Raw genomic sequence first — 24841 nt, 5'->3', positions numbered from 1 at the left:
TGGAAATAATAATGTCGTAATTCATTTTTATTACAATTTAGGGCCAAATTATGGTGTTTTTTTTTTTCAAAATGAGGAATACTGAAAAACCACGTACATACCAATCTACAGGCATGAATTCGACGTTTTAAATATAAATCTGTTCAGAGATGTCCAGGTATCACATATATAGTTAAAACATGAAAACGGTGCTTAATCATCTACATTTCTAAAGAGCTATGTTAAAAACATAAACAAAACATCAAAATCATTGACTCTATCTGGCTTTTCCTTTGACTGTGTCTTAGAGCACAGATTTTAATTCTTTACTAAACTTGTGTGAAAATTTAACTATCATTTAGGGGGGGAAATCTCTCTCTTTTTGTCCTGGTATCTCTTTCTATCTTTGCTTCTTGATCCCTGATGACAATGTGACAATTGTTTTTCCCTCAAAGAGGTTTTTGGCCTTTATTAGATAATAAGTCCTTTTCTGGCATTGATTATTTTTCGACACAGGATACTATCTTTTATAAATGTGTTTTCTATCATTGTCCCACACACTGGTATTAGCAACCTACAAAAAATGAATGCAAACAAGATAAAAACAACAATATGCAATGTAAAAATATACCATTCACAAGAGTAAAACGGTGGGGTAAGTTTTTGTATTGGCAAGAATAGCTTTTATGTTTATTAGGACACTAATAAATATTAAAATGTTGCAAATTATAGATCAAGGAGAAACAAAACTGAAGATTTATTGGCTATTATTGTTTCCTATTCTGCCAGCCTGCTACATTGGATATGGAGCCTCACTAACCTTAGAATTAAGTATTTTGTCATTTGTGTTAACAATATGCTGAGTGATAGGAGCGCCAGGGTGGCTCAGGTGGTTAAGTATCCGACTTCAGCCCAGGTCATGATCTCATGGTTCGTGAGTTCAAGCCCCCCGCGTCGGGCTCTGTGCTGACAGCTCAGAGCCTGGAGCCTGCTTCGGATTCTGTGTCTCCCTCTCTCTCTGCCCCTCTCCAGCTCAAACACTCTCTCTCTGTCAAAAATAAATTAAAAAAATTTTTTTTTAATTTAAAAAAAATATGCTGAGTGATAAAATTTTTATCAGAATATAATATTGATGTGGACCATACTGCAGACAATGTATTACTATAAGATTAAAAACAATGCATCACAGAGTTAGGTGTTTCTTGATTAATACAATCATTTCCATGTTATTAGTAGGAAAGAGCACTTATTATAACATGCTTTGCGTAACTGTACAGACAAATTCATTATTTTATAGCAAATTCTATCTAGAAACAATTTTGTCACAGTTACTTTGGGAAATCAGTTGTGACCTTAGAAACAGTACTGACTTGGTCACATGCATATATTCAGTAATCTGATTTAAATCATGAGTTATTAACCCCAACTGAACTCAGGAGTAAAATCTCATAAATACCTTGAAAAATTGTAGTGAATCAGAAGAAATGTTAAACTGAAATAAAAACAATCATGAGACAGCCAGATCATGAAAAATTGCTTGATTCAAAGAACTTTTAAAGGTTATAGCTCTATTAGAGGGTTTTAAAAAAAGAAAGCAATATGGGAGGAAAAATACAAAGAAGGAAAGATATTAATACGCTCCCTGCCTCCTTTTTGTTTCATTATGCTCCTTTTTTTCTAAGAGGTTACCATTGTTGCAGCTGGTCAGAAATATCACATTCCACGATGTCCCAAAAGGTTTTATGTGACTAAGCTTGACCATACTTTAACTTGAATAACATATTATGCAGCTGTTGAAAATAAAAACACATTGTGGATATGCGAACGGAAACACCAAGAAGAGGAAAGCGACATCTCTGGGGGTGTGAATTAAGACTGCCCATTTCCTATAACACTCGATTTCCACAAATATGACGGCAACTAACCATAGACATTCTGAAACACAGGCTCCAGGTACATTTTAGCTGAGACAATTTCTCGGTACTTTTACAAGTACAGTTAAAAGTTTTATTTTTAATTAATTCAACATCTGGTATGTTGGGAAGGTAGGGGGATTGGATTTATTGTAAGGTGTCTCAGGACGATATACACGCCAAACAACTCCTTTTAAATGACTACAACTAGCTCGGTATAGCTGCACTATATAACACGGAAAAAAAAAGTATATCAGATATGATTGAAAAAGCCGTATCTACATCATATGTCCATTTTTTACTGTGAAATAACTTCTTTTACCCTTTATTGTTAAGGAAACTCTACACCCAACCTGGGACTCAAACCCACAACCCTGAGATCAAGAGTCACCTTGCTCCACTGGCCGAGCCAGTGAGGTGCCCACCTTGGAGTAATTGTTAAAAATTTCAATAAGCAATAATTTATTTTATCTTGAGGTATTTTAAGTTTTTCTGTTTTTTTGATATATCGGCAACTTACGATACTTAAAATATTTGTACATGATTGTTTATTCACTGTCACATATGAAAATAGGCCACTGATACCTCTACGCCAATGAACTTACTTTTACATTAGTTTAAAATTTTTATGCGCAATTTTTTTTCTTTCCATCTTTGTTTTTCTTTTCACGCCAAATGAATAAATGAATATATGAAAGTTGATTTCTAGTAAAAAACGTTCAAACCTGCCTGCCAGTCAAAGCGTTCACATATAACATAATAGATGTATATTAGTCCTTTCTAATTACAGAGCAAAATAATTTCTGAGTACTAATTTTGGTCATAACGTTATGTCTCTTAAAGAAACGAAAGTCAAACTGACTTCCTTCCTACTGCCAAAAGATCTATAGCACATTTCCGACATTTGAAATGCTACATTCTCTTCTGGAAATCAAAGACAACAGTGCCAGTATGATGAGACAACCAGGCATTCAAATGTGCCATGAGGCTTGAAAATCGCTGTGGCCAGAAAGCACCGTTAAAGAAGCAAGCAAACGCTTACCTTTCCTCTCCCTCCTGTGAAAGGCCTGAAATCTGTAGGTTTATGGACAAAAAAAAAAAAAAATAGACGTAACGGGCATTAAAATATCTCAAAATGGCATGCTGAATAATAGTGTGTCACCAATTAGTGTTCAAGGCAGGAAATTGACCCACTCGTTTCGACAATGACAAAGGTTGAAAACTAGCACGTGGCACAAATGAAATGAATGAAAAGCTGAAAATTGTTTTAATCTTGCAGTCCCCGTAATAAAGTATTTTTTTTCTTAAAACTACATGTAAATCTGAAATTTATTTCATCCTTTTTTTTTTCTCTATGAGTCTGGTTTCTACATGTATCTTCGTGTGTGTGTGTGTGTGTGTGTGTGTGTGTGTGTGCGCGCGTGTTCTGGACAATCATTTCACACACAACGTACACAGCAAATCTTTTAATAGCTTCACAACAGATCTCTGAGAAATTTTATGGGAATTTATCTCACACAGTTCTTGAAGTTAGTTCAGTATTATACATGTTCTAAAAGAACTGTATTTCTATGCAAGTGCAGAATCGGAAATCCTATTTTAACTTTTTTTAATGTTTATTTATTTATTTCAAGAGAGAGTGAGAGCAAGGGAGTGGCAGAGAGAGAGGGAGAGAGAGAAACCCAAGCAAATTCCACGCTGTCAGCACACAGCCCGATGTGGGGTTCGATCTCAAGAACCGTGAAATCACGACATGAGTGGAAATCAAGAGTCCAACACTTAACCAATTGAGCCACCCAGGCGCCCCCAGAATTCCTATTTTAAAGAATCAGTTCAAACCCAAACTGATATGGTAGGTTTTGTAAATGTAGTTTCATGCTTTTAAATAAAAAAGCTCAGTTTTCTTTTCTCCTGAACGTACATTATAAACTACATAATTAAAAACTCATTTTACATAAAGCATAGTATTTACCCCATACTAGTTATAAAAATGGTATATTTCACTTAACTCTCCTTCTAAACGAAATTAAGCTCAGTATCTACCTCAAATAAATTCTAAGTACGTTGTAAAATTAAACAACATATATAATCAGGGATAGATTTTGACAGAAATACAGGTAGGGAAGAGCATGCGCTGTTAGTAAAATAAATCTTGATTTGGTCGGGTCACATATCCAAAAAGTCCCATCACCACAATCAGGCACAAAATTTGACTAGGAGTTTCTTAGCAATTACAGCAAAAATGAAAGTAAGTTACATAATTTCCACTTTATGAAAGAAGAAATCAAATTTATTTGCAAAGATAAATTTTTCTAGAAACTAAACTCTGGAAGGAACATATTGAGTTCTTTGTGTACAAAATAATGAGCAAAATCTTCAATGATCAACTTATAGCTTCCATGATTAGCTCACTATGCTATATACCAACCTCAGTACGCTTTTGTGCTAATGGAGTAAATTACATTCTCACTGACATGGCTACCTATTTAAGAGATTTATTTAACTATTTACTTACTTATTTTTTAAATTATTTATTTAAGTAATCTCTACACCCAACATGGGGCTCAAACTCATGACCCCAAGATCAAGAGTTGCATGTTCTTCTAACTGAGCCAGAAAAGTGTCTCAGGAGATTAATTGTAAGTAGTATTTACAGGACTGAGTCCCCACCTTGGCTGAAAGCTCCTTTAGGACAGGAAAGTTTTGGAACTATACCCTGTGCAGTGTTGATTAAGTGAGAGATTAGCTATCTCCTTCCCTTAGGAGCTTGAATTAAATACCTTGAGTGGCAGTTTAGCTGGGAATAGAAATCACTTGTTTTTTTTTTTTTTTTTTTTTTTTGTCTGTGTACCTCAAAGGCATTTTGTAAAAATCTTTTGGTTTTTATTAATGCTCATGAAAAGACTTTGGTTTGAGAATTACTCCTTTGTAGATAATCTTTTTTCTCAACTTGCATTGATATTTTTTCCCTATCCTTAACATTCTATATTTTCTTACCAAAGGTGTCTTTTTTTTTTCTTGCTCTGCACAAGGTATGTATGGTCAGTCTTGAATATTCAACGTCATTTTCCAGTCTGGAAAACCCTTAGCCACCACCTCTTTGAATGCTGCTTCTCTTCCCTTTCATTCATTCTCTGTCTGATATTCCTATAACTTATATATTTGAAGCCACCATTTTACCTAACACATGCCTTATTTCCTCTCTCATATTTTTTCAATCTCTATTTCTCTATGCTCTAATTCTGACTGAATTGTTGAATAGCACCTTCCAGTTCCCTAATTTTTTCCAACTATGTTGAAACTACAGTCTCTCTGAGCTATTAATGTTTTTAATTTTAAGGACCATATCTTTCTGAATTTTTAGTAGTGTTTTTTCATACGCTCTGCTCTTATTTCATTTCTGTTTTGGTTTCGTAGTTTCTTATTCTTCATGGGTATTATTTCTCCTCTCATCACTTTGAAGATAATAAGCATATTTAGTTAAAATCATTTTCATTTCATACGCAGTGAACTCATCCCCCAAACATTAATTTCACTGGTTTTCCGGGCTTTAGTTTTGCTTCTATATTTTGGCATTTTGATTTGCATACTCATTTAGAAGAGTAGTTTATATGTTCTCTGTCTCTCTTTTTCATTCATCTCTTTCTGTTTCATGGTATTTTGGTTGCCTCCACCTAGCCATTTACACCCACAATCCAGAACCAGATCAGTAACGTGGAGCTTCTGGTCTGTCATGCACCTGGAGATATTACACATACAGTCCCCAAGTCAGGGAGTATCTTGGCTCAGGTCTTGACTAGCAGGCTGTCTGCTCCATGCAGCTGCCCCCAGATCCTCTGCTTTCTAGGGAGCAATTTATAGACCTTGTCTTCCAGCTTCCTTTCACTACTTTTCAGCTCCAGCTCAGTCCCTGTTTTCAAGCACAGACACTGGCCTAGGTCCAGGACTTTGATGGGGCACTTTTAGCCCCAGTCATTCTGTAGGAGACAGACTCCCGCCTGCTGCTGACTGCTTTCCTACTCAGATTCCAGTAGGCTCTCACTTCAGCTTCACTTCCTGGTGCATTTCTGTTATTTTTCTCAGCTAGAGAGAGATTTATCTTGTTTTTGGTTACAGATTCAGCTTAAATTTTTCCCCCCGTTTTATATTTTATCAGTTTGGATGTTCAGAATCAAGGAGGCAATAAGGAATACGTGAGTGTAGGAGGGTGGAGGTCGAAGTATGAACATTGCCATCTTCACAGGAAATCTTCCTTGTCTTCCAAATGACAATGTCAATCTATTGACATTATGCATATTAAGGACAATGTGTCCTCTTCGAGTCCCCTCCAGAGCTAAGCCAAGGATCCCAGAGCACTTGTACCAAATCACCCTGAAACGTGCATGTATTTTATTTTTTTTAATATTTTTTAATGCTTAGTAATTTTGAGAGAGAGAGAGAGAGAGACAGACAGAGTGTGGGCAAGGGAAGGGCAGAGAGAGAGAGGGAGACACAGAATCCGAAGCAGGCTCTGGGCTCTGATCTGTCAGCACAGAGCCCCACGCGGGGCTCGAACCCACAGACCACAAGATCATGACCTGAGCCGAAGTCGGACGCTTAACCGACTGAGCCATCCATGTGCCCCTAGAAACACCCATTTAAAATGCATATTCCTGGCTCTTCTGCAGATTGAGCACATGGGAATAACTGAGGGGTGGGAGCCCAGGATTGTGCATTTTTAACTGCACTCTAGCTGTTTCTTCTGCAAACTGAAGTTCCCAGTATGTCACTCACAGTAAAACCCTGCTTATAAGAATCCCCCAGGCGCAGTCTCCTTTGATCCCCAGAGGCATGGTGAGGGTGCAAACACCACAATCAACTACATTCTTGACTGTACAGGGAAGTAAACACTTTTAGTCCAAGCCCTTCCACGAAGTATCTTAAAAGCAAGAAAGTAGCCTAAAACGGTTATCTGGTTAGTTACTATCAAGCAATTGCTTTCTGTGTAACCACCACAATGCCTACCTAGTGACTGACAAGACATCTCGAAGCTTGAGAGACAGGCTTTACATGATGGCTCTTGACCACTGGATAAGTCCGTGTATCAAACCACCACAGTTGATGGTGACTCACAGCAGGTTAATGCCCAGTTTTAACTCCCTCCTTTATACCTGCCTTTGAGTACACTGAGGCAATGACAAGGGAAGAAATGTGAATCGAATAAAAAATGATGACAAACGCTTGTCCCAAGCACAGTACATATGAGTAGAATGTATTTCAAAGAGGAAACGAGAAAATATTCCAAATATACTTTACTTCAAATAGAGTGAATGAAAAACAATGTTTTCATCTCTGCCCCTAGTAATGCAATATGGTGTATCAAAAACAAAGGGTGAGGGGCTGGTTAAACACCCAACTTCAGCTCAGGTCATGATCTCACGGTTTGTGAGTTCAAGACCCATGTCGGGCTCTGTGTGGACAGCTCAGAGCCTGGAGCCTGCTTTGGGTTCTGTGTCTTCCTCTCTCTCTCTCTCTGTCCTACCCCCACTCATGCTCTCTTTCTCTCTCTCTCAAAAATAAACATTAAAAAAAGTTAAAAGAACAACAACAAAGGGTGAAGCTTATACCTACGTATTTCCATAACCTGGGAAAACTTCTCTTTTTCATTTTCATTCATGTGCTTTTCATTTGTGGTCCTCACTTTTAAAGACAACTTCTCATGTTGTCCTTTTTCTCTGCTGTGAGTCCCTCCCGAGCGCATTTTAATTTTCATGTGGGTGGTGATGCTTATAGTGATTCCAAGGAAGCAAGTCCCATTAATTACAGCAATGTGTTATAACTGGAAAGTCACAAAATTATTTTACATGAGGAAAAAAACAACCCTTTAAAAAAATCTGTCTGGCATCACGCCAGCTGAGAGTTAATCATTAGTAAGGCCCAGAAAAGAGAAATACTGCGTCTCTCTAAAGACAGAGGGAAAGTCAGTTCCTGTCTCTAAAGGTGCTGGCGCCCTCCTTCACGGCTGTCACGGGTCCAGATACAAGTGCAGTCAAGACCGCATGCCCCTCTAGTTAAAGGTCTGAGTAAGCCACCCCATTTTCAGAAGGAGAAGATTCAAGTGTTGCCTGATTATTATACACGTGGCTGCATTGTCATTATTGTCTTTGTTATTGACATCTTCCCAGCACCCATGGCTACTGTAGGGGTTTTAAGTTTATTTATTTGCTAATTTTTGTGAGGGAGAGAGAAAGCACAAGCCCGGGGAGGGGCGGAGAGGGAAGGAGAGAGAGAGAATCCCAAGCAGGCTCCACACCACCAGCACAGAGCCCAATGTGGGGCTCAAACTCACGAACTGTGAGATCATGACCCGAGCCGAACTCAAGAGTCAGATGCTCAACCGACTGAGCCACCCAGGCACCCCAATACTGTAGGGATTTTAAATAGGAAGACATGACCCTTGTGGACTTAAAATTATAAAACATAATACGGCAGTCGGATATTTTGGAGGACACATCAATAACTAAAGAAAATGTCCTCATTTTTTTTTTTTGGCAACTTGTATATTCTCATTACGGTATTGTCCTCAGGATGGACTTAGATCTATAAAACAGTCAAGCCCCCTCTGTCATCAGTATCTTTGTGACAAATTACCCATGTAAATGGGTGGATGAGGCAGAGTCCTCATGATCCAACTCTGAAGACGTAGCTGTGACTAACAAGATCCTACACCAACCACAGGTGGAAAGGGTTGTAGTTAGTTGTGCTGTAGAATTTCTAGCCCTGGGGCTGGATTTGCTCCCAACAGGGAAAAAGACTGCAGCCAAATCTCTGGGGGCTATTTCAGCTAAAATGAGACCAGGAGGCCTCTGTTTTGGCTGCTGGGATGAAAGAAAATATGCTCCTTGTAACTCAAACTGGAACAGGAACTGTATTTTCTCATAGAAACTGTGCTATAACAGACATATTGCATATTTCATTTTTCTAGGATGCTGTCTATAGCCTTAGGGATGATCCCACAGAGATGCCAGGTGCCCCAACCAGATAAAAGCCAGCCTGGTGGCTGAGAGACAAGACCACAAATGTCCTGATGGGCCAATGTGGCATAGCTCTTACCTGCACCGAAAAGGTCACTGGCCAAACTCCGGCGGTGTTATAAGTGGCTGTTGCTAGGAGCCACATCTATCTGTCCTGTCTCCTCACTTGTGCTTCCTCCCAATTTGCTCTGTTTACCTCATTTGTCAGAGTGTCACCGCACAGATGAAACAAGTTTTGGTTATCTGCCTGCCCCATTTACCTGAATCCTCGCATGGCTTCCGTTATCCAGAACCTACTTTGTCACTGCTTTGCTGACTTATTCCAACCGAGACTCAGGTTCCACCTCTTTCAACCATGCCCATGCTGCTAACTTAACAGGAAAGAGGCTGCTAAAAGGCACGTAGGTCACCTCATGTGATACAGATATATGTATTTTTGAATATTTCATTGTGAATAACACTGGCCAGGAGATGTGGGTTCCTCAGGAAGAATGCCTCTTAAGTGAATGCAGATAAATACTATTTCGCCCACACTGAAACCCCTGAATTTTAGTAAGAAAAGGATGCAATATGAAAGACTGCTCTTTATTTTAAACTTTTCAAGTAGGCAAGTTCAATTTGTTGTTGTTTTTTTTAAAGAGAGCCAAAGTGCTATGCAAGGCTTGCCAACCATGACTGTCAGCCTTACCTTCCATTCCCTGCCGTCCTTCCTCCACCATGTTCTCATGTCAGGAAGCCTTTTGCCTTCTCCTCTTTAAGAAGTGTGCAGAAGATAAATATTTGCCATCGGTCCTAAGGCTTTCTCTAGAAGAACACAATTTTTCCAGTCCGGTCCAGCACAGTTTGAGCTTTCAAACCTTTACCCTGAACTTGCAGGACTATGGTATGTATTTCTGCCTCTATTTTATTTACGTTCTGTTGTCACAGAGGGGAGTTTCTCCTAAGGAATTTGGATGAAGGGCCTCTGGGAAGAATGGTTGATAAATGGATACCTTTTGGGGGGAAGAAAAAGTTCAAATGCAACTAAGTTAATTTTTATCCCTATTCTTGCAATGATTAACTAACTGACAAGGCCTGCAAAGAGAAACTCCCTGGTCAATATCCTCTCTCCTACTGCACACTGGGGTCTTAGGGTACAGTCCTGTTTGCCTTTTTCCCATGGTGAGTCTGTGATTATACTTTTTGTAGACGGCTCTTACTACAACAGCAAGTCAGGAATGAAGGTGAGTTCATCTCTGAAGAAAGAAATCACAGGTACATTTGAACTCAGTAGGTCAGGTTTATAAAAAATGGGCAGGAGCTTGCTGTAAACACGAGGAAATCTCAAGGTTATTGGTATCAATGACTTGTGCACGAATTCTGAGAGGCATTTTTTTAAAACGCATTTGGTATTACCATTCTAATACTTGATGATACTGTTTGACAAAATAGAAGGAAGATCTGGAAATGAAGAATAAGTTTCTTAATGTAGCATAAAGCAGCAGAGGTATTATGGAAAATCAGATCATTTGCTAATAATCTATTAGGATGTCTTTTTGAAATGATGCAACATATTTTGAACAAATGTCAATTTCATTATTGAAACTTTTAAAATTCAGACTCATTCTTTATAGCTTAAAATGTTCAGTCCCAAGTCTTTCTTCTTGCTGAACGTCAGGATGCAACAAAATTCATCCATTCATTCACCCAACAGATGTTTGAGATCCCAGGTCCCAACACCAAAGTCATTCAGGTTACAACGTTATAAAAAAGTAACAGGCAATGCGACATTTTCTTTCTTGTAGGAATGACATTATTTAAAAGATTTGAACTACTTACTACTAGCTTTTTCTTCATAGAGGTGTCAAGGGTCACACTTCCCTATAATATGTTATTTTGACATATTTTGATAAATTTAGTGGCTAGAAAATGAAGCAGGTGACCCTGAGAATCTCAATTCATCTGTAAGTGGATACATCTTGGTTGTATTAAAATTCAACCTGAGAGGGTAAGAGCCAACCTAGAAGTAAAAAAAAAAAATTAGTTTTCTAAATTGATAACCCGAAGTTTATTTATTCCTTTTCCTATTATTGAATGTATTTTATGTGAAACTGGCTTTCACGTTAGAATTCTATCCACCAGAACTGGACTGAGATATTCATGGACTGAGTATAAAGCAGTGAAGCTGATTTCCAGAGGCCACCCATCAAAACTCAATCCCCTCATTTTACGGCCGCACCATGGATAGAAAAGTCCTCACGTCGCCTCCTTATAATTCTCATCAGTACAAATGGAATGAGAGCAAACGGCATTCCAGATATAAAGGTTGTCACTCTTTTGTTTCCTGCCCTAAGTTTCTGCCACTGCTTTCCTTTGTCCTAAAAAAAACTGAAGATAGCAAATCTGCTCGTTACGAACCGGGCAAGAATTAAACATCTGAAATGTAATTAATCAAATGCCATTTCAGTCTATTTTTGTTAGTGGAAACAGAGACTCAGATTCAAACGTGCTTCTGCAATTTTATCTTTTAACATTAAAACACTGTCTTTGACATTTCCATCTCCATAGCTCTTGAGGAAGTTAGAGCGAATCCGACGTTCAGACAACAGCTGCATGTAACCTTTAAAACATGTAATTTCATTTTATTTTATTTTTTAAAGTTTATTTATTTATTTTGGGGGGGGGAGGGGCAGAGAGAGAGAGGGAAGGAAAGAGACAGAATGCCAAGCAGACTCTGCACCATCAGCACGGAGCCCCACGCTGGGCTCGAGCTCACAAATCTTGAGATCATGACCTGCCGGAGGCTTGACCCACGGAGTCACCCTGGCGCCCAGCATCTTATTTCGAAATTAAGAACGGGCCTTATTAATTATCTGAAACTTCTGACAGGTGGAGAAACCGAGGAGAGACAGTCGTGCCCAGGGTATTCAGCCACCAGCGTACGTCGAGCTCCTTAAGGATGGAGATGATGTTTCCTCCTCTGGCACCTGCTGCCCCGCATAGTGATGCACTCAGCGCGCGCCCCTCTGTCCCTGCTGAAAGCGCACTGCCCAGCGCGCTGTCCTCAGGATCCAGAGGGAGAGGGGAGGAGACAAGGAGACAGTCAGTCCTGGAGGCCACCACCCCCTCTCTCTCCAAAGTCAAAAAAACAACCAGGAGCACAACAGGAGACCTTCGGGAGAGTGTGGGGCGCGGATCAGGAAGCTGAGCCTCCAGAAAGGAGGCTGGGAGCAGATCTCACCCCCTGAGAGGCCAGGTAAACGTTACAGGGAATGGTGGGGCAGGGGGGTGCGCGGAGGACCCTCTGCTTGGGAGCTGCCAGTAACTGTGCCTACTACTTTTTTCACAGCTGGGTGCTGGGTTTGACTCCTCACCCAGAAGGTAGGGAGAGGGGTTCTGCGTGAAAATGAACTTCACCCGCAGCAACTTTTGCGGCTGCCTTCCTGTTGTTATTTAAGGGACCTGCCTTCCACGGGGAGGTGTGAGGCAGCGGGCGACCTGACACCACGGTGACCGGTGATGATGAAGAGCCTTCGGGAGAGTCCAATGCGTATGAGCCTCCGCCTTGGCCTTGGCCTCAGCACCCAGCACCGTGGGTGCGATTCCCAGGCTCCTTTGATGGGGAGACGTATATTCCAATCAGCAGAGAGCTTACCCTTCCTAAGGGTCATCCTGTTCGAATACAATGGAATGGAATGCGTTAATGAATACTCATTGCGGTCTGGGGCCCCTTGAACTCAGAATCCAGATTCAGGAGGCACGCGCCTGACATTAGCAAAGCCCCGAAATTTTTCATCAGCCCGGCTGCACTGCCTGCACATGCAACGTGTCAACACGAGAGACTGGAAATACTGTCGTTCAGCGCCTCGTTCTCGGCACCCTGATTAGGCATACGCTGTCAGCTTCATTTGTACTTGAGCCATAAAAAGAGTTGCGTCGTGATATTGTCTTCAAAATTCTGGCAGGATTTATTGACGGCTGAGATGACTGTGTTAGTTTTGCTGCTATGCTGTTAAAAACTCAAATTTGTTCTTTTTTTTTTTTTTTTTAAAGGTGATGAATTACTTCACTTTGCAGGTGTAGTTTCCATATTCCAAAATAATATTTCTGACCTTGGGGAAGATTTAGATTGAATACTCTCCGTTAAGCATTCATAGATTTTTCACGTTTAGGCTACACGCCCAAAGAACTGTTAGGAACTTGGTCTTCAATAGTCCTCATGACGTCTTACTGCCCTGAACAATGTAAAGGGTTGTGGTCATTCCTATTTGACTGAAAAAGAGGGGAGGCAGAATTTCAGAAAACTTTTTTTTTTTTATCATCAGACTGTGTTGATGGTGTTCGAAAAATGAGTTAGTACATTCTGAAGCACAGGCCCAAGTTTTTATTACTAATTAATAAAATAAACTTGGTACAAAAGGGACCTGATCTCTTTTTCTTTAATTTTTTACCGTTTGTTTATTTTTTGAGAGAGAGGGAGACAAAGCACGAGCAAGCGGCGGAGCGGCAGAGAGAGAGGGAGACACGGAATCGAAAGCAGGATCCAGGCTCTGAGCTGTCAGCACAGAGCCCGACGCGGGGCTCGAACTCAGGAACCGTGAGATCATGACCTGAGCCGAAGTCAGACGCTTAACTGACTGAGCCACCCAGGCACCCCAAAAAGAACCCGTTCTTCAACTATATCCTGTTTTGCAAGGCTATCCTACCTTCCCATGCAAAATATGCAAAAGATGCACTGCCACTTAGAAAACAGATGAAAGCCAATCTTCTCTGAAGAACAGGTAACAATTTAGTCAAATGTTCCAACTCCATTTCACGCTCCCATTCATCAGATGGGATGTCCGTAACTGCCTAAAGATCTTCAACACAAAACATAATGCGGGGTATATACCGTTCTTGCATCTGCACCTACAGTTAAGACACAGTGGAGAGCGCCTGTGGTCAGTTACAAGGAATAGCAGTCAGAAGTCTCCAAAAACAGATGCGCCATCTTTTATTTATTACAGACCTTTTTATTGTTACAGCTGCACCATCATTATATTTCAAAATAATTCCTTATGCTCTGTTTGTTTGAACCATGGAAGTATATCATCGTGCCTTTGTAAAAATGTCTTGGTGGAGAAATCTTACTCTTGACTGATCAACCTTAGGACTTAAAACTAGATTTCACTTGACTGAACTGCCGTTTTTGCCAAACTGTGTCTGGATGATAGCAATCGGGGACGGCCTGCCTCAGAAATGCTCGGGATGACCCTTGCGTCATAACTTTGGTACAAAATATAGATGTGACCAAAGCAAGAATCCAAAAATCTCAACGTCATTTTGAATTAATTGAATTGTGACCAGTGATAGATACCTAAGAGACAGGCTGGTCTTGGGACATAAATATATTTCCAGCATTGTTACACGTTTCCTTTTATTCTCAAATCAAATGTGTCAGGGAAGTGACCAAAGACTCTATTTCACTACAGGAAAGTTATGTTTAAAAAAAAAATTTCATATTCCAGGGCTTAATTACCTTTTAAATCATATTAAGATATCATGTAGCTTACAAAAAAACTGAGTTGTCTCATGAAACAATCGTTTGGTTCACCAACACTTATTAACATAATTTTTCCCCTATCTCTTTGTTCACATCCTAATTGTAGGGTAAGAAAATCCTAGGCAAGCGTAGCAAACAGGAAGTTTTACCCATATAAAAATTCCGATGAAAACCAACCCAACTCCCTCACCCTTTCAAAAAGGAGGTAAAGTATATTAAATTTTCTTTTAGGCTCACTGGAATATTTTCATTATGTCCACTTTGATTTATTTTGGGCCATGGATGTGCACATGTTTATTTTTCTGGCTGGTTATGTCTACGTTGGCCCAGAAAACAGACTACTGTCAGCATAAAAAGCACAATGCTTTGAAAAGTTGCACTGACTTTGTTTTTACTGTAACAGTAGCCAGTCAGTGTGTATCAAGTTTTGAAGCCTGAGGGACAAGTGTCCCCAAAACCTGTACACCGAGGAAGTCCACATATTTGCAAAGATGGCATTTTGCCCATTAAGTTAGAAACAATTAAAACAAAGGTCCTTTCCCCTATGGCTTTAAATGTTTTTTTAAATGTTTATTTATTTATTGGGGGGTGGGCAGAGAGAGAGGGAGGGAGAGAGAATTCCAAGCAGGCTCGCCCCATGCTGTCAGCACAGAGCCCGATGCGGGGCTCGAACTCACGAACCATGAGATCATGACAAGAGCCGAAATCAAGAGCAGAAGAGCCAAATGACTGAGCCATGAAGGCGCCCCTCCCCTATGGCTTTCCAGGAAATAGTCAAGAATAGCAAAGGAAAGTCCCTGATCATTTTGGTATCCCAATAAAGTGAGTAAAAGCAGCTAGCTATTGAGTTCAGAGGTACAGGCTTGCCCATCACCTGAACTAAGGACAGTTCTCGAACTGCCTTTCATGCAGCGTGGGATACACTAACAGGTATCTGAGCACCAGTGTTCCACGCTATCGCAGGATTCTGACATCCCTTCCACTTACGACCTCTGGCCATCTGTCTTTGTTAATCAATATCTGTAAACTCTGTTTGCACGGATAAGAAGAGTTATAGTGAAATGGGTTGGTAAATAGATAAAGTGGTCTCAAGGTGGAAATGATAATAATGGGCCACACTATCCCCCTTCCATCCGCTTCCTTTTCCATTCCTTATTCACTTTTCATCTGCATTTGGAACTACCATTGATAACAGATTAAAGAAAATGACAAATGCGAATGTTAAATGAACGCCTTTAAGACTTGAACCCCAAAATATCAGAGAAACCAACTCTGCAATGCTCAGTCATCAAAGGACATCTTTAGGTCTGTGGTAGTCTATAACACATAAATGCAAGAGAAATTCACATTATAAAATAAGAAAATCTGTGACTCAGTGTCTCACTTAATATTCGTACTCATCGGCAGCCTTGGGAAAAAAAACAAAAAAAAAAACAAAAAAAAACCCAAAACCATTTTGATAAAGCAGATGTTGAATGGTCTCAGTGGAAAATGATTGAAAGTCTGCACCATGTAATTATTATAAAATACCACACATCTGGTACAAAGTTTGGCCTTATATCAAAAATCATTTAGGACAAAATGTGCAAGGAGACTTCTGGCCTCATGAAAGTCTGAGCCTGTAGTTTATAGAATGATTTCAACTGTAAGTTCCCTCTTTGCTAAATAGAATTTATTTCATGAAGAAACAGTAGGTTTCTCCAAACCACCAAACAAATAATTAGGCCATTAAAACTGGACAACTGCAAGCTATTATTTTAAAGAAAATACAGCGATGGAAAATTATACAAAGCAATCTGGCTCCATGGGAAAAATACTGGAAGAATGTAGAATACTTACAAATGACCTTTTCATTCATGAAAAGCTAAGGTCTCAAAGGAACTCTGGAATAACTTGCATATGAGTTTATCACTAATCTATCATCAGGAAAAAACTCCAAGCTGAGAGAGTGCCTTGCTAATGTATTCTGAGTCCACTGGAGCAGAAGCAGGAATGTTCTGGCTGTAATATTTCTCTCCATCGCTGCAGCCATCTGCCCGTCATGGGTCACATCCACTATGTACCATCAGCAGAGAGTTGCTCTGCATTTATATTTATCAAAAGTCAAATCTTAAAGCTGGTAACGCGTTGCTTTCTTTCCACCCTGAAAGTGCAATGTGAGTCCTAAATTAACCTGATAAATAAAAATAACAGGCTATTACTACATAACCCTTTCTCCGTAAACATCTCCCGGAGGAAGCCATGATTTTATCGTGGACAAAGAAAAACTTTCAGTAACAAAGTAACGCTACTAAGAATGAATCGGAAAACCGGTGCTCCCTTAATTAGAAAAACAGAGCCTAAAAAATATGCTTGTATTGTGAATTTTTTTGAGATTCATCTCGAATACCCCATTTTGCTATTTATTATACTTTGTTAGGCTGCTAAATTGTTACGAGTGTATCCGTCTTCTGAATTATGTTTTTCTCATCCACAAAGATGTTAGATCTTAAAAATAACTTTAAAGTTAGATGTAATATGCTAGCTTTACAATATCAACAGTACTTGGAAATAAGTGAAATGTGCCTTATTTAGCCAACACACAGAATCGTATCGATATACAAACAGAAAAATGTCATGTAATGAGATGATTAAGAAAAACATGAGCTTTGTGTCTTAAAGGTTATCCATTTTAGGTTACAGTAATTGATCTCAGTCACTTCAAATGTTTAAAACATTCCAACCCCTCAGCCAAATGTTGCAGAAATAACTCTGCCAGAATTTCAGTAGAGAAAATTTTAGAAGGCTGTTCAAATCCAAAGAAAAGGAAAAATATATATTATTGCTGAACGTTGTACGTGTGTTCTGCTTTCCAATGAAAACCATAGCCAAATAAGCTTTCATTAAATTGGAACAAGATGACAAATACTAAAGCTGAAAATGCATACACTAAATTGAAACATTAAACATTACATAAGGTCTCTAATGTGTCACAAAAAAAATATTTCGAGACAGAAAATAAAAGAAAATATTTTCAATATCTTAACTGCTGTCTCCTCTTTCCCCCAAGACACACAAGTAAAAAATAGGTAACGGCCTTTGAAGCCAAACTTTGGTTTTAAAAACAGCAAAGAAGGAATACTGGTTAATCGTAAATTTCACGACCAAGATGCTACAGACATAGGCATATTTACAGCGGTTGCAAACACAGCTATCTGGAGACCTTTTGACCGTAGTCAGGTGAAGAGACCGACTGTCAGAGACTCACTCGCCATGAACCACCCCTTCGCAACAACAACACGTTGTCCATAAAACTGCAAACTGGCAGGCAAGCAACGATCTTATTGCATAGCAGTTTGGGGGTACATTTCCCATCTTCTATGAAGGTTATAATACAGCAAAAACCGAACAAGTAATGCGTTGTGCAGCTCAAATGGGCCATGGCATAACACGGAGATCGCAGGGGAAACCGGTTCTGCCTTAGTCTACGGGAGCAGGCAGATTTGCAAAACGTTCTTCCGACCAGGTAGTTGAAATACCACCAAGAGCTAATGCCAAGAAAACTTGCAGCTAATTTTCACACGTGAAAATATCTCCTTGAAAACAAACTGTTCTCATTATAGAGCCTGCCGTTGACTGTTGTCGCCGTAGGAGGCTGATTCAAAGGGAACCAGTGTGGCCAGTTTCTGTCCAGCTGCTTCCACTCTGAGGAAACACCTCACGTTTAGAATGCAGGTAAGAGGTTCTACAAAGAAACAAAGTCTTGGCTATTTTGAAGACCAAAAAAAAAAAAAAAAAAAAAAAAAAAATTACCAACCGAAATACTCTAAAACAGCATCTGCCTTATTCCTCCCCCCAAATATTTTACCAACAGTATTTGCCCATATAATTCTTACTTTAACCAAGGTGTGAATTTATCATTTGAGGTCTACTCATTCTTTAGGTGCCACTTAGCACCTAAATTACATGCAATGATTTACAACCTTACTAGTTGATGCATCTGAGAACTGTAACGGTCCTCCTGAAATACACGGGGTAGGTAGCTCACTAGCCTGACACGTCCTGTATTTATCCATGAGAAGAGCAGGTCCCAGACTGGGCATAGTGTAAACACATGTAGGTAATCAATAACTACTTGCTGGATTATGCTGAGTGAATTGAAATGAATTGAATTGAAGTGAAGTGAATTGCGGGCAACTATCCATTTTAACACTCCAATGATAGACCAAGTCTTTGGACTTATTCCATAGTGGACTCAAAGTATTGTCACCTTCAAAGAGACCCTTAGGGAATGCTTTCTGGTGATAAAATAATGACTTTTTTTTTTTTTTTAACCTCCAGAAAGACACCTAGTTCTCGCCACAGATGTATCTGGTTAAACTGGTTATTAGCTAAACAGAACCCGAAAATGTAACATTTTACCTTTCCTCCACCTTTCCATGGCTTTGATAACTACACTTGGAGCAGGCAGGCAGATTTTATTCAACTCCCCTTCGCATGCGGTTCATTCCTAGGAACTCAATACGGTCAGTACGTTACAAAGATCACCACGAGGCACTTTGACTTTTAAGTCAGCCAGCACCTCCTGGGCACTTGGGTAGCCAACAACCTCTAAATTTCTGCTATGTACAGTCCATAGACTAGCGCCAGCCAGAGAGAAGGACATACAGAAGAAAGCTGTGACAAGTGTTCAAGTATCCCCAGTGACCCCAGAGAGGCATGGCGGTGTGGTCTCTGGCCCTGTGTTCCTCTTCTCCTCAGAGCAATTGACACATCCATTGCCTAACGCCTGTCTAGGGTCTGGACTCAGTCTCATCCTTCGTCAAGAGGAACTCTGTGCGCTCTGGTGTCATATGTAAAGGATTCGGTGACAAGTGCCCTCCAGGGTAGGTCTGACCCTGTGTTTCACTTTCTACTAAAGGGGCTACTGCCTCTCTCCTGAGACAAGGGGTCCCTGTAACTAGAGGCACCTTATTTGAATTTCTATTTTCCCAGGCTGTCCAGGGCACCAGTGTCTCCAGAACTAAAAGTCCTCCTCTAACACTGAACGCCAGATGTCCCTAAAACAGAGAACAAAAGCCTGCTCATGTGGATTGCCATAGGTAATAAACCTCAAGGAAATCACAGCTGGGCCTGGCAGAGAGATCCCGATCACAATTATGAACCCACAAAGAAAGCAGAGCACTCATTCGGAGCAGTGGTTCTCAAAGTGTGGTTCCCAGAGCAGCGGATTCTCGGCTCCCCCGACCCAGACCCTTTAAGTCAGAGACGTGGGCGATGAGTGTGGTTTTAACACCCCTACAGGTGATTCACATGCTCCCTGAAGTTTGAGGACATCAATTTAGGGTATGATTTTGTGAGGAACTACATGTCCACGACTTGCTTCAGTGTTCTCTGAGCAAGTGCCATGCCAACCTTGCTCAACCTTGGATAAGTCACCTATAAAGTGGAGATAACATCATAGGGTTAGTGGGTCCATCACAGGGTTAGTACCAATGCTTCATGTGATGCACACAGTCGGCGCTCAGTTATGTTCTCCACTCCTAGACCCTCCGTTCATTTCCTGGTACCGACCACTCCCCAGGATCTCGTGTTTGATACTTTTTTTCTCAAAACTACCTCTTCACTGTCTTCATATTCTGCTCACATTGTCTTTCTTGGATTGAGTCAGGGTCTCAGCGGGTCTTGTTTCTGGTCTAGAGCCTTCTAGGTTTTCCCTTGCTTTACACAGTCCCCCCTTCCATTCTTAATTCATAGCATACAATCGCACACAGTTGTGTTTATATGTGTGATTTAAAGACTCCTGTATTATACAATCTCGTGGGTTTCCATTTGTATTTTGACTGGAATATAAAATCCAACTGAAACTACACTGTATTCAAAAGAAGTCACAGGCGTATACAAAATCTCTTATTCAAAAAAATCCACATAAAAGATTTTGTAGGCAAGCCATAATTAATCTGAAATAATTTATATCATGTCAATTAAAAATGCACAATAAGTATAACAATAACTATTTTTGCTTGTTAACCTTGCATTAGCCCCATGTTAGAGATAACGAAACCAAGGCACAGGGTTTTTTCATGACTAGAGGGGAGTCTGACCTCTAGAAACACCAAACTTCATCATAACGAGGAAACGTTACTTAGACCCTCATGCTCCACAAAGATGTGGATAAACTGGAAGGAGGCCAGAGATAAGCCAGGTGATGAAAGGAATAGTATGGATGACTTAGGAGAAAATGAGAAAAATCCAAATGTGCTCAGGCTGAGGAAAAAAGTGAAATACGACATTACTGTTTATGGAGCAAAATGGAATTATTATAATGATTCGAAATAGCATATCTGAGGAGAATGAATGGGCTGGTTCTAAGAAAAGAACATTTTAGAGAAAACTTTCCCTTTCCCTAACCACTCCCAGACAATTTTACTCGAAGAACTTCTGGATTTTTAGCAACTTCAAAAAGAAGTGAAAAATGATCATCTGGGGTATTTCAGACAATCCAGACAAATGTGGAAAAAAAAAAAAAAATCTGTCCAGGCCAAGAGAAGCTGAATTGGCCTCTTGGTTCTGGTCAAAGTTTCATTTTTATGTTTTATAAATAAAACATTTTTTATTTTTAAAAAGTATATGCATTCCTTCTTCAAGCCTCTTGGGGTTCTTGGTTACATAACACGTTTTTACCCTTTAGCATCTACTTTTCTCTTTTGATGGTCTGACTGTGTAAGTAACCCCCCAAATGCAGAGGGAGGGCAACAACTAAACTAAATATTTTAAGTCTAAGATCCTCGGCTAAAAGGAAGTTTGAATAGAATTGGTCCAATTCGATTTATTAGACAGTATATTCATTTAGTATTTGTGTGGCATATTTAGCCATGAGGGCAAAATTTTACCCAAAGCGATTTTTATTTTCTAATCCTCGATTAATTGGTACTCCCCCAACGCATTTTGAACCTTTTAAAATACACTTTGAGTTTTGTGGTAACAAACATTGGTTGTCACGAGGTGTTGGAAGTTTCTGGCCAAACCCGCTAATGGGTTAATTTTCTGAGAGAACCAGGCAGTATAGAAGCCTCAATGTTATTCCTAAAATGCTTAGTATATCCATTTGTTTCAGAAGTGTCATATCAGGGACAAATCAATGTGTTAAGAATTGTCTGATAATATTGTTGAGGGATTAATCTCACAGACTAGATCATCAGCACGATTATCTTTGGCATTCTGTGTGCACACAGTTCCATTTTAAGCATGAAAAGCCTTCTAATGCCAAACTATGAGAGCCTATATATTGAATGATCTGCCACCATTCAATATTTAATCCTGCAATTGAAGCCACTAAAGGAATATAGCAAAGTAACAAGATGAATGAATCGTGACCTCAAACTTGCAAAAAGACAACCCAAACAATTTATCTTTCTGGCCTGTACAGCATTTTTTATCCAATCTTCCTATCACTTCTCCTCAGTCTGGGAATTGTAGATTGATCAATGCCACATTAGCAAATACTTGAAATGAGAGCTGGGAATTTAGGCAATCCATTGTTTATGTTTTAAGAATATTCTGGTTCCATTTAGTTTTTCTGAAGCCTAAAATCAAGAGCTCATAATTAAAAATCAATTTGATTCTCTAGACTACATTTTCAAGCAGCCGTGGAAAGGCGGCGTAAGATAACCCGGTGTCTGTGAAAAATAAAAATATATAAACGATGAAAACAAACAAAACACCTAGAGCTCCGTGATTCAGAGCTTACACAGAAGTCTTTGAAATGGCACAGCTCTGAAATGCAATAAAACCACACTTCAGTTATTAACAGGATACATTCCACCCCAATTCACTGGTTAATTGCTTACTACCAATCACTTTGGGGTGCGATCTGTTTCTTATAAGCCAAGTGGGGTCAGCCGATGTGTCTGTGGTCAATACCAATTCATGTAACGTTCGGATGCTCTATGCAGATATGTTTCAGTTGTGCAAGGTGAGGTTTGTCTTTGTAGGTAAGGGTCAGGGGGCAGTAGAGAGGGGTAAGTAAACATGGTTCTTCCCTCTTGCTAAGAAAGTCCCCATAACAAAAAACATCCTCCAATTTCTTCTCCAGAGAAATAAATATTAATATAAACTAGGCAGCTCAAGAGAAAGCCAGGGACTAACTACTCGGTAAGTTACAGCCCGGGTACAGCTCTCGTTGATAACGTAGACACATCGGTGACCTTCCTAACAACCACACCGTAGGTTTTGAAACACCCCAAGGGTGGTGTTTGTTTTATTCTATTACCGACTTCTGTTTGGAATCACCATGTGCTACCTACAAACTATTCTTCCCTGGGATTACAACTATAAAATTGTAATTATTCTCTGCCCTGGTGTGTGGTTTCTGGTCAGTGAATAAGAGCTCTAAATGACTCATGTGTCATAATAGCAAGCTGGCCGCATTTCAGTTGGTATCTATTATATCCAGTAGTTTCGAGACACGGAAGGAAACTGTTAACGCATATTAGAGGTATCATTATTATTATGAACATGCCAGCAATCCTCTGTGATAAAGTGTCATTGACTTCCTGCCAACTCTCATGGATTGGTGACATTTTGTTAACCAGTCTACTAAAAAAATCTATAACAGGATATTAGATGGTATTTAAAAATAATATCAAAGCAAGGGATCACATTAAAGGAATCTTATGTCTTAAAAAACGATAATTGCCAGGTCCGTTTGGCTATGTTTGTCAATGTCTACCCTCTGTAATTTAATTATTGAGCTTATTATGAAATTCTAAGATAAAAAATTATCTTTTGGGCAACAGATATCTGTTAAATAAATGAGACTTGTGTGAGCATCACTTCTGTATTTTGATTAGATAATATTTGCATACATTTCTAACCACCCCGTGTTTCTCCCTCTCTGGGTTTCTGTCTGTTATCTTCTGCTTCTTCTTGTCTTATTTTTAGGTATGTCTGAAGATGCATAGATTTTACGGCTTGTGAATAAAGGCAGGGCCATTCATAGCATTTCGCTTTTCCCTTTAAAAATAGCGTTAGTCCATCAAGTTTTCATTTAAGCAACACAACTCTCGGATGACAGGTAATATTGAGCCAGACACTCTCTTTGCTGATGAGTTGTCAACAAGTTCACGGAAGGAAGGAGGAACAGGATTCAGATGTAAAGATGTAAGTAAACTAATGTGTCCCTGAGACACATTTCCTGTTCGTTATTTTTAAGGAGAAGCGACACAGACATATGATGGAGACGGGCCTCATTAAGAGGAAACCCTCTGACAGTGTCCCTTATCCCCACTAAAGCAGATGACCTCTGACCCGCCTTTCCCCTGTCTTTCCCCATCGGATCTCTGACTTCGGCCAACACAGACACTTCCAAATCTCCCAGATCCTCAGAAAAATACATTTCTAACCTTATTTCGTTTCTTGTCCTTCGATTCTATACCCCAAATAGCTCTTCTCATTCACTATTAAACTTCTTTTAAAAATAGCCGAGAGGAGCGCCTGGGCGGCTCAGTCAGCTAAGCATCCGACTCTCGATTTTGGCTCAGGTCATGATCTCAGGGTGCCTGAGTTCGAGCCCCCAATCGGGCTCTCTGCTGTCCGTGCAGAGCCTGCTCTATCCCCCTCTGTCTCTGTCCCACCCCCTATCAAAAACAAATACACATTAAAAAAAAATAGCCAAGGCAGCCTTTTCTAGATTCTTGTTGCTTCCCCACTTACCCCTGCATTCCTAACCCTACTGTTCCTCACCTGCTTCCTTTTCGATTTCACCCCCACCTCCGAATGGAATAGTTTTCTCTAGGTCTGGTGTCTTTGGAGACCCTCCCTCTGTCTCCTTCCTTCTGCTCTCAGGGCTCCCCGTGGAGCCGTATCTCATGGCTGTGCAGTTTCACTGTCATCCGCAGGCTGCATTTCTAACCCCCATCTCTCTCCTGAGCGCTCGCTCTCCTTTTCCAAAACGCTGGTCATGGGCCGGTGGCAAGATACACCACACAGCCAAACGTATTTCAAGTCACATGTAATCAGACCCGCTAGCGTTCCACCGGGGTGTGAGCTTACCGTGTATTTCATCCCGCAAAAATGACCTCAAGTTGGGTGGTGAACTGAAAGATGGTGAGTGAATCAACCTTCGCTGTTTCACAGTTAAAAACCATGCAACAGATTTCAATTTTTCCCTCTCCCCAGCGATACTAGACGTGTTAATGCCTCCTATTAATTACCTCAACTCTCTATGGTAGAGCAGGTGGCTATGATGACGTAAAGCAGCCGAGGAAGAGTTACCCTTAACTCTTTAAATCCCACAGCCCTTATACTGAAAATGTGATTTTTCTTGGAAACTTCAGATAAAATAACACGACAGCTAAGACAGCCATCCAATTTGGCACGTCAGTAACTTGGGAATACAGGTAGCTGAATCACAGGTAGTTTGCTAAGAGCAGGGA

At 40.0% G+C, this 24841-nt stretch overlaps 1 protein-coding gene across 11 annotated transcripts in view; it reads right to left on the bottom strand.

Annotated features, from left to right (window-relative positions):
- TENM3 (teneurin transmembrane protein 3) overlaps positions 1–24841 on the bottom strand; it is a 1304603-nt gene that overhangs the window by 376488 nt on the left and 903274 nt on the right. The window lies entirely within an intron of this gene.

This window comes from Felis catus, chromosome B1 (assembly GCF_018350175.1).
Source record: "Felis catus isolate Fca126 chromosome B1, F.catus_Fca126_mat1.0, whole genome shotgun sequence".
Taxonomy (NCBI): Eukaryota; Metazoa; Chordata; class Mammalia; order Carnivora; family Felidae; genus Felis; species Felis catus.
The sequence above is the reverse complement of the archived record's forward strand: the minus strand, read 5'-3'. Positions and strand labels throughout refer to the sequence as shown.